This window comes from Fistularia commersonii, chromosome 11 (genome assembly GCF_037954325.1).
Source record: "Fistularia commersonii isolate RoL2024-O1a breed Wild chromosome 11, RoL_Fcom_v1.0, whole genome shotgun sequence".
In the NCBI taxonomy this organism is placed as follows: Eukaryota; Metazoa; Chordata; class Actinopteri; order Syngnathiformes; family Fistulariidae; genus Fistularia; species Fistularia commersonii.
Window position 1 is genome coordinate 2,447,213 of NC_141294.1, and position 15,658 is coordinate 2,462,870.

Sequence of the window (15,658 nt, forward strand, 5' to 3'; positions counted from 1 at the left end):
TTCATGGAAACCGAAGAGTTATCTTCAACTTGCGACGCATGAGTACGGTATTCCTGCTGGGACTTATCTCTCGTGAAGCTACGGTTCCAGCAAAACAACCCCTTTGCATTTTTTCAACAGACAGCTAACACACATAGTTATAAGCTGTGTTTATAAACACTTTGAAAGGGAATTTAGTTGCGAGTCGCTGACAGAGTTTTCTGCAATAGAGGCGCCGACTCTGCTTTTTCCATCGACATTTTGTGCTTAATCCACGGTACGTTGGACTGGATCGTTCATAGCGGCTTAATAATTAAAAGTGCAGTCCATAACGTTAGACGGCAAACTAGCATTTTCTACAGAGCACCTCCTGTGATCCTCCCTACATTACATCACATTACATTACAGTCATTTAGCAGACGCTTTTATCCAAAGCGACTTGCAAAAATTGCAATTCAATCCATAGCACCAGTAGTCGTTATTCAGAAGTCACCACTCTACCAAATAGCCGTCTCAAAACCATACCGCTGATGTGACCCCAAGTCCGACGCTTGTTGTTTACAGTGCGCTGACTTGGCGGAGCTTTGGCCTCATGGGTTTTGCAAGATCACACAAGGGGACGTGTAACAAATAACATTTTTTTAATACCGAAGGCTGTGCCATCGGGTCAAATGGACTGATTTGGACTGATTTTTCACGTCAATATTTCCCCACTTTTGCAAGTGGGACGATGTACTCTAGCTTTAGGCAAATGCCAAAAAAAAAAAAAAAAAAAAAAAAAAGTTGCAAATTCAGATGCAACCCTCGGTGCGTTTACAGCTCCCTGAACCCACGCTGACAACGAAGCAGGGGAGGGAAAAGCCACGCAATTTGTGGACACGCCCTTATTCCCACAGGACGTGAACGCTGCATTAATCGCATCTCGAAAATGGGCGTGGCCTAATCCTTAGGGGGCGGGGCTTCTGCTTACGAGTGTGCATGCGTTCTTGTCTGTGTATATGTGAGTGTGTGAGTGTGTGCGTGTGTGAATGCGTGTGTGTGTGTGTGTGTGTGTGAGAGTGTGTGTGTGTGGCCGCATGAGATGAGCTGCATGAGAGCCTTCCGCGGACACACTTTTCGCGTCCTCCACCTCTCCGCCGCCCGTCTCCGCGTCCGGCCCCGGGGAATGACGACCGCCGCAGCCTGAACCGACGCGCCGCCGTCGCCCCCCCCCCCCACGCAACCGCCCTCCCCCGCAACTTCCACGCAACGGGCTGCCACTAACCGTGCGTGAGTGCGCCGCTCCTGTCCCCGCGGCGCGGAGCACCACCACTGAGAGGTGAGTGGAAGAACAACAAGCTAGTAGTTGGGAGTGGGTGGGTTTGCGTGGGGGTGGGGGGGTACAAAAAAAAAAAAAAAACGTCGTGTAAAAAAATAAAATAAAAATAAAAAGTTAGTGGGTGCCGTCGCGCGCCGGGTGTTACGTATAGTGACGCCCGCGCGCGCCCTTCTTCTTCTTCGTCTTCTTCCTCTTTTTTTTTTTCCTTCTTTTTCTTCTTCTTCTTCTTTTCCTTCTTCTTCTTCTTCTTCTTCTACTTCTTCTTCGTCTCACCCCGGGGGAGTGCTACGTTCACCCCGCCCGCCTGCTGTGTTTACAATTGCGTAACAGCGGTCGTACGGTAGCGGCTAGCCGACTCTCCATCTCGGAGGACCCCCCTTCCCGTGCCCCCCCTCCTCCGGAGGCTCCCCGCGTCGGTCGTCCCCCTCCATCCCCGCCTCCACCCTCCGATCCCCGGCTTGGTTTTGCGTGGGAGCCCGGCTCTCCTTCTCCTCCTTGGCAGCGTTAGCTTCTGGGGGCGGCGGGCGGAGGTGGAGGGGGGGTTGGGTTGGAAGGGGTCCGAGAGAGGCGTTTTCCCATGGATACTCCTGCAGCCCTCCTGCTGTAGTTCCCATCCCGGACTCTAGGGACCATTAGGGGGTCCTTGGGTGGGTTCCAGGGGGTCCCCGGGAAAGAGGGGGGTTGGGTGGGGGGGTCAAACCGAATTAGTTTTGACACAGTGTACCCAGATTGGAAGTGTTTTGGTGTGTGTCCGGTGTCACATTATAATTGAGTCAAAGAGCGACATAAAACATAGGTGTCAAATTGAGAATTTTTTAAGTCGTCATCGTGCAGACACGGTGAAATTTTGCAATGAGAGCTCCCGGCTCGGACCATGTACTGGATAAAAATAAATGGACAAGTTATATGCACAGTGCAGATGGCGTGAAGGGGGATATGATTGTGATGGTTTAAAGTGCAGCTTAGTGCAAGAAAATGTGTGTAAAATGTTCTTGAATGAGGTTTCCTGCTTCTGTCAAGGCCTTTAAATCTATTTTTCTTTTCCTGTGAATGCATTCATAAAAATACATTTATTTAACGCCCCTCAAGGTCGCTGTACAGACATGTACAAAAAAATACAGATATAAAAGAAGCGATAAGATATGATAAGATAAGATAAGAGGATAATATAAGATAAGATAGCACTTTATTAATCGCCGTAGGGGAAATTCGTCGTCACAGCATCGCAACCATAACTATACCGATAAATATAAAATAGAAGGGACGTATAAGAAGAAGAAATGAGTGACAAAAACAACAATAGCAAGGATAAAAATAGATAACAGAATGGGGAAAAAGCAACAACAACAAGGGAAAAATTGGATAAGCATGGAGAAAGTGGAGTGACAACGACAAGGATAAAAAATTTCAAAATATAGATAACGGAATTAGGATATGACATGGGTGAGGTAGCCCAGATGCGCCTCCGGCCGGGCAGGGTTGTGTGCCGTCCAGACTGCTGCCGTACAGTCTGATGGCCGCGGGCACAAAGGAGCGTCTGAAGCGTTCAGTTCTGCACCGGGGCGGCGCGAGCCGTCGGCTGAATGAGCCGCCCATCAGGCGCAGCTCGTGGTGCAGGGGGTGGCAACGATTGTCATGGATAGCTCCGACGCCGATTCGAGATTGTCCAGTTGAAGAAACGATAAAAACAGTAAAAGGGACATAGTGGGGGGGGGGGTAAAAATAGAGTTTACATCAGATGGAATAGGAAGTGGGGGAATGAATCGAAACATCTCTTAGCGATTTGGAAAGGATCGGTTTTACAGAAAGCCAAACGTCGAACGTGGCTGTCGTATTCGGATGTTAAAAGATTCAAGATTCAAGACTTTTATTGTCATTACACGGAGTGCAACAAAATGAAGAGATAGCAGCTCTCGGGTTCGGTGGAAGCGAAAAACAGACACAAACAACCTCACAAAGCAGGACACAGCACAACAATACAACATTAGCAGCATCTCTGGGGAAGAGATATAAGACAACAAATACAAACAAACATCTAGGAAAATGAATAGATAAATATGTAGAAAGAAAAAAAGGGGAAGAAAACGGTTTATTGCACTGCACTGTACTGTAAAAGTCAATTATCAGCTCACCGTGTCACGACTCCTGGCCTCTCCGTCATCTTCAGGCTGTTGTGATCGCAGCTGCTCCTCTCTTTAGCTGCTCACTCAACAACAACAACCCCGTCGATAACTTTAAACGTTGCCTTAGTATCACAATATTGTGAGGAAACTTAATGGTTGTCATACAAACAGACAAGAGAGAGAAAGGACAAGAGTGAATCCGATCATTATTTAATCGCACTCTACTCGAAAATGTCTTGACAGTGCAACTTTTCATCGACAGTCTAATGTGCCCTGTCACTCGGGCGCTCCTCCAAATCAATTTCCTTTTTGGCCGCTGCAAAAAATAAATAAATAAAAAAATAAAAGGGGGGGGGGGGGGGGGGGTTGGGGGAGGGGGGGTTGCGTAACAACTGAAATTTATGATTCTTGGAACAATCTGTGTCAGCCGTTGTGTTTCGAATGGAGATCAGGGTTCACACAAGGACTGTGGAACGGGTTGAGGCCGATCCAGATTTGAAGTTTTCGCGAGGAGACCCCGGTTCCGTCAGCGCTGAGGCTCGCTCTCTCTGCGAGTGTTCAGAAAAACAAAGCCACCTCCTGTCATTACAAGTGTCAACAGGAAAAGAGGATTAATAATGTTCCATTTAATTTGACGGGACCTCGGCGCTTTGGGGAATAGCGGATATCGCAGGGCTTTCCTAATGAACGAGTTTGTGTTTTAGCTTCGCGTCGCGTTCTCGTATTGTCCCGGACCCTACTGGACTCGTTACAGTCTCTACAACCCCACCTATATTCTAACACGACCACGGCGACCTATACGTGCGGTCGAATCGTTGGATCACGCGGCCGTCGCTGCATACGGTCAGAAATATGCTAAAGCTGTTTATTTCCAAAACATGTTATTTTTCTGACACTCTTCCATTCATAACCAAAGAGGATTTCTCTTTTCCTTGCTTCTAGCCCTGCTTTCTTTCATTTAATTATGTTGTGGTCACATCCCTGTGCACATGGCAACCGGTCTAGCTGTGGTTTCTTTCACCCCCTCAGCACCAGTCCTGCTATTTCAAGTCCATACTCAGTAAGCGCAGGCATGACGGGGCATGAACTCTGCAAGGCTACAGGCTGCCAAAAGGCTGATGACTGCACATATTGCACATATTTATACTTACAAGGTGTACTCCGCTTACAGCACAATTGAAATAGAGTGACTTTTATCGTCCGACGAGCCTTCGCGTCGGGTCTTCGATCACCTCTCACGAATTCTGCGATCCGAATCGACCCCGGCCATTTTTGTTGCACAGCAAAAGCTGGCAACTCATTTGAAGAAACCCAAGCGGTGTGCCCGTTTCCTTTGTTGGTACTAGTATGCATATATTCAAAGCTGCCATTCTTGGAAAAAAAAAGTGGCAGAGATATCCTATTAGCTGGTAGTGGTGGTACAAGAGCTTGTGGTCGTGCTCTAGGCAGCATTCCATTGGGTCTTGCGTCAGCCAGCAGTCATTCAGCACTGGTTAGTCTGGGCTTATACACTGTTAATACCCCATCCCTGATGTCATGACACCATTAACCCTAGCCTGCTGGGGGACCGTGGCACAGTTCACGTCAGTCAACCGACTGGCTGGATCTAAAAGCAGTGCAACCAACCACTCAAATGGACAGTCAGCGGTCAAAAATTAATCCTGTTATGTTAAGGACTGCGGTTTTGCAGAAAGGTACTTTTCCCACTTTTGCTATGCTGTAAGGTACAATTTCTACAATGTTACGCTTTTTTCTTTTAACGTTCAGCCTTCGTGTCGGTTTTTGTGCTCGTGAATGTGATGCAGTGTCCTGTTATTGAGCAGATAATCGCAGGGGCATTTTTTTGGCCTGTAACGTTAGACATTAGTGCCTGTGCAGTGTTTCGTGGACATTGTATCTTACGTGCCTGATGTTTCAGGCTCTGCCTGTTTTAGGGGTTATTTTTAAGGCCTTCAATCCAACATGATATAGCGTTGATGCCATTCCTCCCTCTGTCAAATCTATTTCTCACTGCGACTGAAGGTGATGCAGTGCTTGCTTGTTTCACACCACACCACAGATTGAGTTTCTCGCTGGCCGGTGTTGGTTGACATATGGCTGAAACCCAAGCATCCACAAAAGGCAAGAACGTTGTCTCATTGTCCGAATACCCGATGGGCCAAAGGCTCAGGTGGGTCGAGGTCACATGCCGTGAATACCAAATGGTGGATTAGACAAAGTGATCAATCCTACGCATATATCCACATCCCCAAAACCCCAGAAGCCACTCCTGCCTCCCGTGTTTGATCGTACCAGCTGGAATCTGCCATGGGACATTAAAATGTGCCCGTGTTTTTATTTATTTAGTGAGTTTCAACAATCACACGCCTTTTTTTTTTTCTCTCCTCAATTATTTCTCTTCCACAAAGTTTGATCCGATTCTCTCGCAAATTCTGATTATGGCACCTAAGCTTATGTACACATATGTCTTGTCATACGTAATTGCATACTTTGCCGTCCGTATTGTTCCGAGGCTTCAAAGTGAATAGGACTTAGAGAAGTTTACTTTGGTATTTAGAAATGAGACTTAAGCTAAGTCCTTCTTAAAATGCCTTTTTTTTCTCAAACCAGTTTTTTAGCTTTCCTCCAGTTAAGTATCTCATGTAAATCCCGTTGCCCTTTACCCTCCAGTGATTACCCGGCACTCCATGCATGTTCATTACAAGCTTAAATTTATGAGCCATAATTTTTGGTTTAGTAGCGGCCTTTGTCGCAGTGAATATGACACGTTCTGTGTCCTCAACAGGTGTGTTAAACCAAGTGTCACGAGGAGGCGGATTCATCTCCGATCGCCCCCTGAAGCCACCATTACCTTCGACTTGTACGCTCCCAAATTCAGACCATTCATCTTGCCCATTGCATAAGACCGGTTCTCTCAAGCAGTCCTGAAATCTTCATCCAATTAGGCACCGTCCATGTTTCCAAAAGGCCTTTCTCTCATAGCCCGGTGCTATTCAGCCTCCCCCGGCATGACATCAGGCCTCTCTTATAGCCCCTCTTTACGCTGCTGCTCTCAGATAATGAAAGCTGCCAATTAATGACTAATCAGCATGTGCAACAAGCACATTCAGTGAGGAGTGACTACCATCTAATCTGCTGATTAAAACAGAAGACAGAGATGCTCTGTTCAGCTCTCTCCGCATCTTTCAGTGTTGCATTGCTCAACACACACACACACACACACGCGCGCGCGCGCACACACACGCACAAGCCACACACGGGTCGATCGATTCCGAGAACCCGTTTTAAGTTGCAAGAAAGTTGAAAATTTCAGTTATTTTCAACTGTAATTTCAGATTTAGCCGGAAAGAAATGAGAGAATACGTTCCAATTGTGTCCGGAAATCGTGTCGGGATTCTTCATTTAGCCCTCTTTTCGTTTTATCAGCGGTCGTATGGAATATTTACGTGTTCAAAATGATAAGTGAGCGGCAAATATGAGCTTTGTGGGAATTGGTGAACACCGCGCTACACAAACACACAATACAGTGGCGCGGGCTATTAGGTATTCGTAGTATCTCCCCACCGTACAGCCCCGTCGGCCGTCTCGCAATGGTAGGTTTTGATAACTTAGCGTCAGACTAAATATTCCCTCATAAAGCGCGGCTTGTTTAAACATATGCGCTGCAACAATTGACCTCCCCTCTTATGGGGTTGGGTTACGGTCAGTACGTTCACTGCAACGGGGCTTTGCACAAGGCTCCAGGCACCACATTGGATTTGTGCCATTTCTTGAATTAAGACGCTGTTTATGTTCTGGACTGGAGAGCTGCAAGTTGAGGGGAGGGGTCAGTGAGGGGAGGCGGGGGATGGCGGGGGTGGCGGCGGCGGCGGTGAGGGGCGCACTGAGACTTGGCAAGCGTTTGAAGGAGAGGGAGGTAGCAAGTGGGTAACAGGGCAGCACGGGTGGGAATCAGTGGAAAGAAGAGACTAGGGTGAGTTGGATGGGCGTGGCAGAAAGAGGGGTGTGACCGGTTTCTGCTCTGTGATAGGTAGAAGTCAGGAATGTGTACGTGTGTGTGTGCGTGTGTGTGTGTGTGTGTGTGTGTGTCTGTGTGTGTGTGTACCCCCCAACCCCACCCCCAGCCCACCAGCAGCACCACCACCAGCTTTCTGCCACAAAGTGTGTCTGGATGAATTGATTGCGGGCTATGTGTATATTAGGGATTTACGTTCTACTGGATGTTTTGAGGGCAAGTGAATGAGTCAGACTGAGTCTTATTTTATTGGCTTTGTTGCTTTCGATAGTTTTATAAAGTGAATAGTTGACCCCCTGATCCTGCAAACAATTGAATGGGCCTCTTAAGTCGACAGGGAAAATTCAACAAATGAAAAATTCAACACTGACATATGACGACGAATCACTTGTCTCGCTTCTCTGTGTCGGTAAGTTTCCTCCGAAAACATAAATCACAGCGTTTTGCGCAGTTCACCGTTTTAATACAGCGTTAAAAATCCATTTTAAGAGTCATGACCTCCAAATAGAATTCCGTTCGCAGTCCTTTGGAGGTTTATTTGTAGTCTACATGATTACCATGCTGTATATTCAAAGATATCAGACACAGACTAGGAAGAAAAATGGAAGGAATACATTAGATAAAGTTGTGTATTTAGTGTGTATATATTCTCTCATTTCCAATCTTTGGGGCGTAACATGAGAAACATGTTAGCTCATTCAAACTTATATTTTGTTCTTGTGAGTTGCTTTTCATTTTGCTCGTATCTGCCTTCGACAACAGTGAACATGTTAATCTTCTGACCCGTTATTGCTCATTTGTCGTGACTGCGTCATTCAATTATTTTTACATTATTACATCCATACCAGTCGTAATTACAGCTTTATTAGATTAGCACTCGTAATTGCACGACATTTTCCGAGTTGACCATTTTGATCTCAGATACAAGAACCAACAGCAGGTGGTAATTATCAAGAGTGTTGCAGGAGACATAGAGTGCAACAGTGAAAACTTTCATGTGTGACTTATAACCCCAGGGGGTAACAGCAGATAAAAACACCTTGTGTCCTGATGCTATGTGACCCCTGAAGGGATAAAAAAAAAAAAGCCCCCCTTTGTCCTTATGATACACAAGAAGCTTACAATAAATGCGGACTTGCATTCTTCCATATGTTTCTCAGTTTCTGTCACCACCACCACCCCTGGCTAGCCCTCAAATGCTTGCCATATCATGGGGCTGGGGTCTGCAGTATTGAGCATGTTTTTTTTTTCCCCTCCCAGTACCCTATATGGAAAGAATGTGCTCACAGCATTCCAAAGATGACTGGACAGAGCTGAACAGCCCAGTGTTCAGCTGTGTCCAGTCCAATCAGCTGAAGTCAAGTTGAGTAAGATGAACTCATTTTACAATTATATACACAAGGAGAGCTGTTGACACAGCTGCACAGCTGAGCCAGAGCTGTACAGTTGCTGCTTTTGAGCATACAAGCGTAATGAACCAGAACCTGCAACGTTTCAGCTTTCATGCATTCAAAAAAAAAAAAAAGAAGGTGTTTCACTAATTACAAAGTAACCACAGGGGGTGTTTGCGTGCTTAGTTTGTTAGAAACGGGATGCCTGCCTTGCATTTTTGGGATTTGATGCGTGGTTTGTCGCAGGATCGGGACATTAAGGTTCCATCGGTCTAGTTTTCAAGGTATACCGTCGAGTCAACGATGGCTTATCATGTAGTGTTTGGAAACATGACTTCAAGAATATTTCATACTTTAAACAATCTTCCTTGCACAGCCTTTATTTGAATGCTTTGTTTTTGGTGTTGTCGCCATTCTCCGCTCATTCAAGAGGTCATAACTCTTGATTTTGGATGCATTTTTCTGAAGTGCAAGTGACCGAGACAAGCCTGCTCATATCAAACATGATATCAAGGGTGGCTTGTTAAGAGCTCACAACATTTGGCATTTTGCTACTAGTCTATTTTTAAAGAGCCTTTTTAAAACATTTAACAGCCTTATGAAGTACTTTTTACAAATGTGTACATTGACATAGAATATTCCCAGGTCGTTGTTTTCATTTATAGTGCAGCACAAAAATGTTGTCCTCGACCTCCTGGTCCGGTGAGTCCTCAGCCATTAACTGGTGCAGTTCCGTGTCGTGGACGTGAAAAGTGATACTTCTCTGTCTTTCCTTAAGGATTTTACTGGACTATGTGTGGAGGTCCCTGGGCCCTCTGGTGAGGTTCATGTAAATAAAGGGCAAAATAAAGAGAACACTAAAATAATACATCCTAAATCTGAATGAATGGAATATTCTCATTAAATACACTGAATGTGCCGACAGCAAAATCACACAAAAAAGATCAATGGAAATCAAATGTATGAACTCATGGAGGTCTGGAATCGGAGTCACACTCAAAATTGAAGTGGGAGAAACACACGACAGGCTGATCCAACATCGATATAATGTCCTTAAAACAAGTCAAAAGTGTTACTGACTCGGAGTTACATTATGTTGTTTAAGTGTTCCCTTAATTTTTTTAAGCGGTATATATTGCAGACTAATGTGTACGACTTAAAAATGCACATTGTCTTCTGGCAAAGAGTGCTTTAGACCGCCAGATGTATCGTCAGACTTCCTGTATATGTCAATAACAGATTGGTCGTATGCACAAAGGCCTCTCGGAATCCAGGGGAAAGCGAATCCCCAGCTGAGAGGGCAAGTTGGGCGGCGATGTCAAGTCTACCCTCTCACTTGACAATACAGGGAAAACCTGAATGTTAGATGAGAATCGCTGCGAACGGCACACACCTGTGGCACAGTCGGCTTCCAGATGCAGGTGTGTCAACAATATCCACCATTCAGACGAACTGCTTATGTAACAAAAGAAGGGAACTTGCATAGCGGAGCAAAGGCATGCAGGACAGATACATGTAGACACACTGGCTGGATTGAAAGTCAAGCAGGAAGTCACTCTCAAGAGATTGAAAAGTTCCTGTTTCAGCAATACAATCCAGTCTTAACGTATTTTTTTAAAGATGATTGATTGACTCGACTTCTATTTTTGCAGGCATTTCCTTCACCCTTTCACACTTTCTGACTTCCAGCCAGCTCATGAGCAGCAATGACAGCGTTACTGTCTTGCTGAAGGGCACCTCAACACGCCGCTCGGTTACTCCGATTACAGAGCTAGATAGCCTCGCTCTGCACTGAGCTCTGGTGCTTGCAGAAAAAAAAAAAAAAAAAAGACAAAGTTTACAAGAAGTTTTTTGGCTGTTCAGCTTGCACTCATTTATTTCAGCTCTGGCCTACTTGCAGTGTGCGAGGTTAAAAGTTTAATATTACGATTTCCCTCCCTGGATGTGTTTCTTTTCCAATTTTCCCTGCAAAGACTTAGAGAGGTGAGAACCAAAATTGGACTGATTTTAAGAATGCTGAGGGTTCACGCTCACGATAATACATCAATATAAACTCTATTTAAACCCAACTTGGTCCATGCAAGCTTTGTCGAACATTTTCTGCCTCCCGATCATGGTATTTCTAGTGTTTGATGTATATTTTTACCAGCGGTAACCGTTGCCTTGAGAGTCATGTCATCCGTCTTTGTGCTGGCGAGCAGGTCGGCCTTCCTTGGTCGCAGATCCTGAACAGCCGCCGCGGAAAAGACGAGAGCTGTTCAGGGAAATGTTTCTACTCTTTCAATTAGGCTTTACCTTAAATAGCTCAGGTTTGTGGTGATCCCAAACCTCCTCTTTGGCTTCTCTTGAGGGCTTATCTATCTGAGATGTTAAAGCTGGACCTTTGAGGAGTAAGCACATATCAGCACATCAACCCCCTGGACGGACTGAAGTGTTCAACCGTGAAGTTAAATTTGTCCATTCCAAGAGATAGCGAAGATTTATCGTTACTGTCCTATATTTATTGATAGTTCACTTTCGTTAATTTTCTTCATCTGTACCTCATTGTGTGTGATAGCATTTTAAACTCTCAAGATGAGCCCGACGTCTTTTATTGGCTCATTCTATTTAAGTTTACCTTTGGTGTCTGAACGTACAGTCGTCTCATACCTTCAAGTGAAATGAGAGGAGAGTTGTAACGTGAACAATGTCGATGCAGCTTTGGCTGCAGTGAACTGTTGTATAAGCATGTTTATGGTTTATGGACTCCTTTGCACTGCTCTGTGTGAAAGTACTTTTGTGCTTATTTGGAAAGTATAGAAAGGTCCTTAATCATCCAGGTCTTAGTATATCAAAATACAACACAAAGGCCAAATGCACCAGTGGCTCTCGCATTAAAAGGGAAACACCTTTAAGTATGTCTTGCAAGCTATTTTGGAGATACGTAGTGAATTCAAATAGCATGCCTTTTCTTTTTTTTTTTTTTGACTTTTTCAATATTGTTTTTATTGGATTTAAATGAAAGAAGTTTGGTAATCTGTTTTTTTTTTTTTTTTTTTTTAAACATGAATATCAGCCCAGTGGTTTCCTGATTTTTTTTTTTCCCAGATTTTAATTATTTGTTATTTACTATCTACCCCTGCATAACTTGTCGTTTATCTCTGAAAAATCATTTATATATTTTTTTTGTACTTTTGCACTGTGGGTCTTAGAGTTACGCTATTTCAATGCTCTGTATGTGTAAACGTACAGCTGTATTGACAATAAAGTTGACTGAATTGTTTTGAGATTCTGTTTTGCGCGTGTATTAATGTGCTAAATGGAAAACGTAACGCACAGTGTTCACCTTTTTGCACACATTGAAAAAAAAAAAAAAAGCAAGCCGCCGACTGAAACCAACTTTACGTTCGCTTAACTGTTTCTGGGAATATCAGACCGATGTCGGCAGCAGAGCCGCCGCTGGTATGGATTTATGATTCGTGATAGGTATTGTTAAGGCTCTTGCGTTTGAAGTCTCAGTTTCCCTCATGCAAGTTTGAGCAAAAATCACTTTAATTAATCCAGATGCAGTCACCTCACTGCTGGGTCCAGTCACCGCACCCCAAAGTCCCCCTTTCTAGTGCGGTGACACCGTCTGGATAATTGCGCTGTCAAGGTCAGCGATGGTTAAGTTTTATTGTGCTGCTCAAGTGGAAGGAATCAAATCAAAGGGTCCTGAGAGGCCGTAATCCCTGCACTAGAATGGCTCCGATTGTGTCAGGGAGCAATTAAGCATAGGTGCGTGTGTGTTTGGTCAATATGTCAGTCGCCGAGAGTCACTGTGGCATGCGTAAGAACTTCGAAACGTCGGTTCCGAGGTATTTTAATGCCGCGTGGAACGCTTGAGCTTTTCCCATGTAGTCGTGCGGAGTTGAAGCAGAAATCGCAGGGTTTTTTTTTTGTGTTTTTTTTTTTTTTTTCAGTTGAAATGTCACAAAGTAAATGTGCCTGTACAAGGCGGGATTAGTTTCCTCTAAAGTTCTTAATTGAAACTTAATTCTGGCGCTCTTTCCCAACGGCTCACGAAATATAATAAACTTACAGTTCTGCTGCAGCTAGTCAGCATGTCTGTGGTGCCTAATGAGGGGCTGCTTTGAGACTTTAGGCTGATGTTAATTTGTTTTGTTTTTGTTGTAAACTGTGTCTGTAAATAATGTGTAAATGACAAGCTATCCTTGCATGCCAGCTGGCTTGGCCACACACATGGATTGACACAGTACCACACACACACACACACACACACATACTGACACACACTCATTACAAGCAGGCCCTTTCAGCGGGCTGAGTGATCGTGGTGCCAAGGTCTTTGTTTAGAGTGCATTCACAGTACGGTCATTATTTGTAAGCAGTTCTGCAGGTTTAAATAAATTAGTCACTTTGAAATCTTTGAGAGATGTCAGCTGACATCATCCAGAGGTCAACCGTGGCCTAGTAAAGGTGTTCAGAGCTTATCTAAATCTTTTGACAAGACCTAACTGTAGGGTTGGTCTAATTGTGAAACACTGTTTGTTCTTCTGAGCTCACGTGCATTCATCTCATTACGTTGTGGTTTTCGTAAAGCCGTCGCCGTTCAGCTGCCGTGACTAACACGGTCACCTGCTGAAACGCTTCGGCTCACGAGCCCGTGGAAGGTGTCAATATTAAATTGAAATTTTGATTGCGTAACTGGAAAGACTTTTATGACTGGCAGCGCTATTGAAATCCTTATTTCTGCAGTCCCTCGCTCTACCGATACACCACACCAACCAAAAATATACCTAATAAATACCTGAACGTTGTTGCCAGACCCTAAGAAAGTTATGTGTCACTTGTTGTGAACATACCGTAATTTCTGGACTATTGGGCGCACCTGAGTATAAGCTGCACTTGCTAAAAGTAACTCAATAAATAATATGTGCACACATATAGGCCACACTTGTCGCAGGTAACGTGCGGGTAACTTGTCGTTGTAACGTAACATATTTACACAGAAACATTTTTTTAAACTTTAAATTAAAAAAAAAGGGAACACTTAAACAATACAATGTAACTCCAAGTCAGTCACACTTGTGTGAAATCAAACTGTCCACTTAGGAAGAAACACAGATTCATTTCGACTTGTTTTAAGGACTTTACATAAAAAGTTGGATCAGTGTTTTTTTTCACTTTCATTTTGAGTGTTACTCCAAATCCAGACCTCCATGGGTTCAGACATTTAATTTCCATCGATCATGTTTGTGTGATTTTGTTGTCAGGACATTCAACTATGCAAAGAGCAAAGTATTTAACAAGAATATTTCATTCATTCGGATCGAGGATGTGTTATTTTAGTGTCCTTCAATTTTTTTGAGCAGTGTACATGCTGGTAACATCCAGATATACATACTGGAAATGCTTTGTTCCAAACAGTGCCTGTAATCCTGCTGATGAAAAAGATTTATGATAAATAACACAAGGAAATTCTTTCCATCCATCCATTTTCTATCCAGCTTTGCACTACTTTGTCCTACTCGTCTTCTTCGGTGTCGGCCTCGAAATCTCACGGTAATTTCATTGGTCCGATGTGACGAGATGCGGGGGCGTGAAACGGCAAGAAAAATTCCATAAATTAGTTGCATCATTGTTTAAGCCGCAGTGTTCGAACCGTGTGAAAAAAGTAGCGTCTTATAGTCCAGAAAATACGGTAATAGTTTCTTATCCATGAGGGGATTCTGCTCTATTCGCAAGTCTTCCGGTTTTAAACGATATTCAAAAATAAAATGCGTGAAAGTCACTTTTTTGTTTCGTCTGGAGGAAGTCTGTAGTGAACTATACAGGGGCGACGGCGGTATGTGAGTCAGGCAGAGACAGCATGATGTGCAACTCCGAAAGCACCAGGAGAGCCTCTCAAAAACCCCCTAACACTCTTGAAAATGGGGCTTTTACACACCCGCACGCAGCCACACATGCACAGCATATGTAAACATCGACGCGCACGCACAAACAGTGCACACACGCATGCAAAGCTCACATGCATACATACACTCTCCGGCCACAAGGATAGCCCACTCATGACCACTAATGCAAACACAAGATAATATTAGCTTTAATTAAAATGGCAGGTCATATTTTTGAAATACCAACGGGGGGTCATGAACTGCTGTATATAAGACCATCATAGTTGTGTGCCTGAGCTTCTTGGCTCAAAATATACCCAGGGGTCTAACTTAAGACCTGGAGAGGTGCCTGCAATGTATTTTTGGGTCAGTGTTTAGAAGTGTTTGTTCAGTGGCAGCGGTGCCAAGAGGTTAATAGGATACCCACTTTAAGAAGTTCAAATAGACTGTAATTCGTGTTGTTGATTTTGTTTTTCTTCATTTTTTTTTTTTTTTTTCATCCGAAGGACAGCTTGGAGGGAGGATTCGTAGAGGAGAACACTTGAAATTCCCTTTGAGCAGCCTCTTTCATTTCAGTTTATATTAGATAAAACAGCTGAACAGCCGGGCGGTAAGCGGTCGGACTTTTAAAATGAATCAGATAAGACTTGTTTACATAACCGTCACACCCAACGGAGGGCTCGATTCAGTCTTTACCTTTTAAATTCCAAGCGAAAATGGATCCTTTGTAATGCAAATGAGGCTAATATTATAGCCGGTGCGTATGCACTTTAACAGTAATAAAAAGAAGTCCATAAATCTCTGCAGGGCTTCGCTTAAGTGTGACATGTTCAAAGCTCTCGCCTCAGATGTGAACTGTCTTTCCCAGAGCGTCGGAGTCAAATACGGACTTTTTTAGAAAAGCTACGCATCCGTCATGTGGGAGCGGGACGATACGGTTCAAGTCGTGGTTGAAC

General features: G+C 44.1%; 1 protein-coding gene across 4 annotated transcripts in view; it reads left to right on the forward strand.

Annotated features, from left to right (window-relative positions):
• Window positions 1–978: 978 nt before the first annotated feature.
• The window catches only part of grb10b (growth factor receptor-bound protein 10b), a 62,137-nt gene continuing 47,457 nt past the window's right edge, over window positions 979–15,658 (forward strand). For 2 of the 4 annotated variants that reach the window (XM_086156052.1, XM_086156053.1), the window contains exon 1: window positions 980–1,297. The gene's annotated coding sequence lies outside the window, so the exon portion shown is untranslated. Of the gene's footprint in view, window positions 1,298–15,658 lie in introns of all 4 variants that reach the window. The other 2 variants (XM_086156050.1, XM_086156051.1) reach the window with 2 other exon arrangements.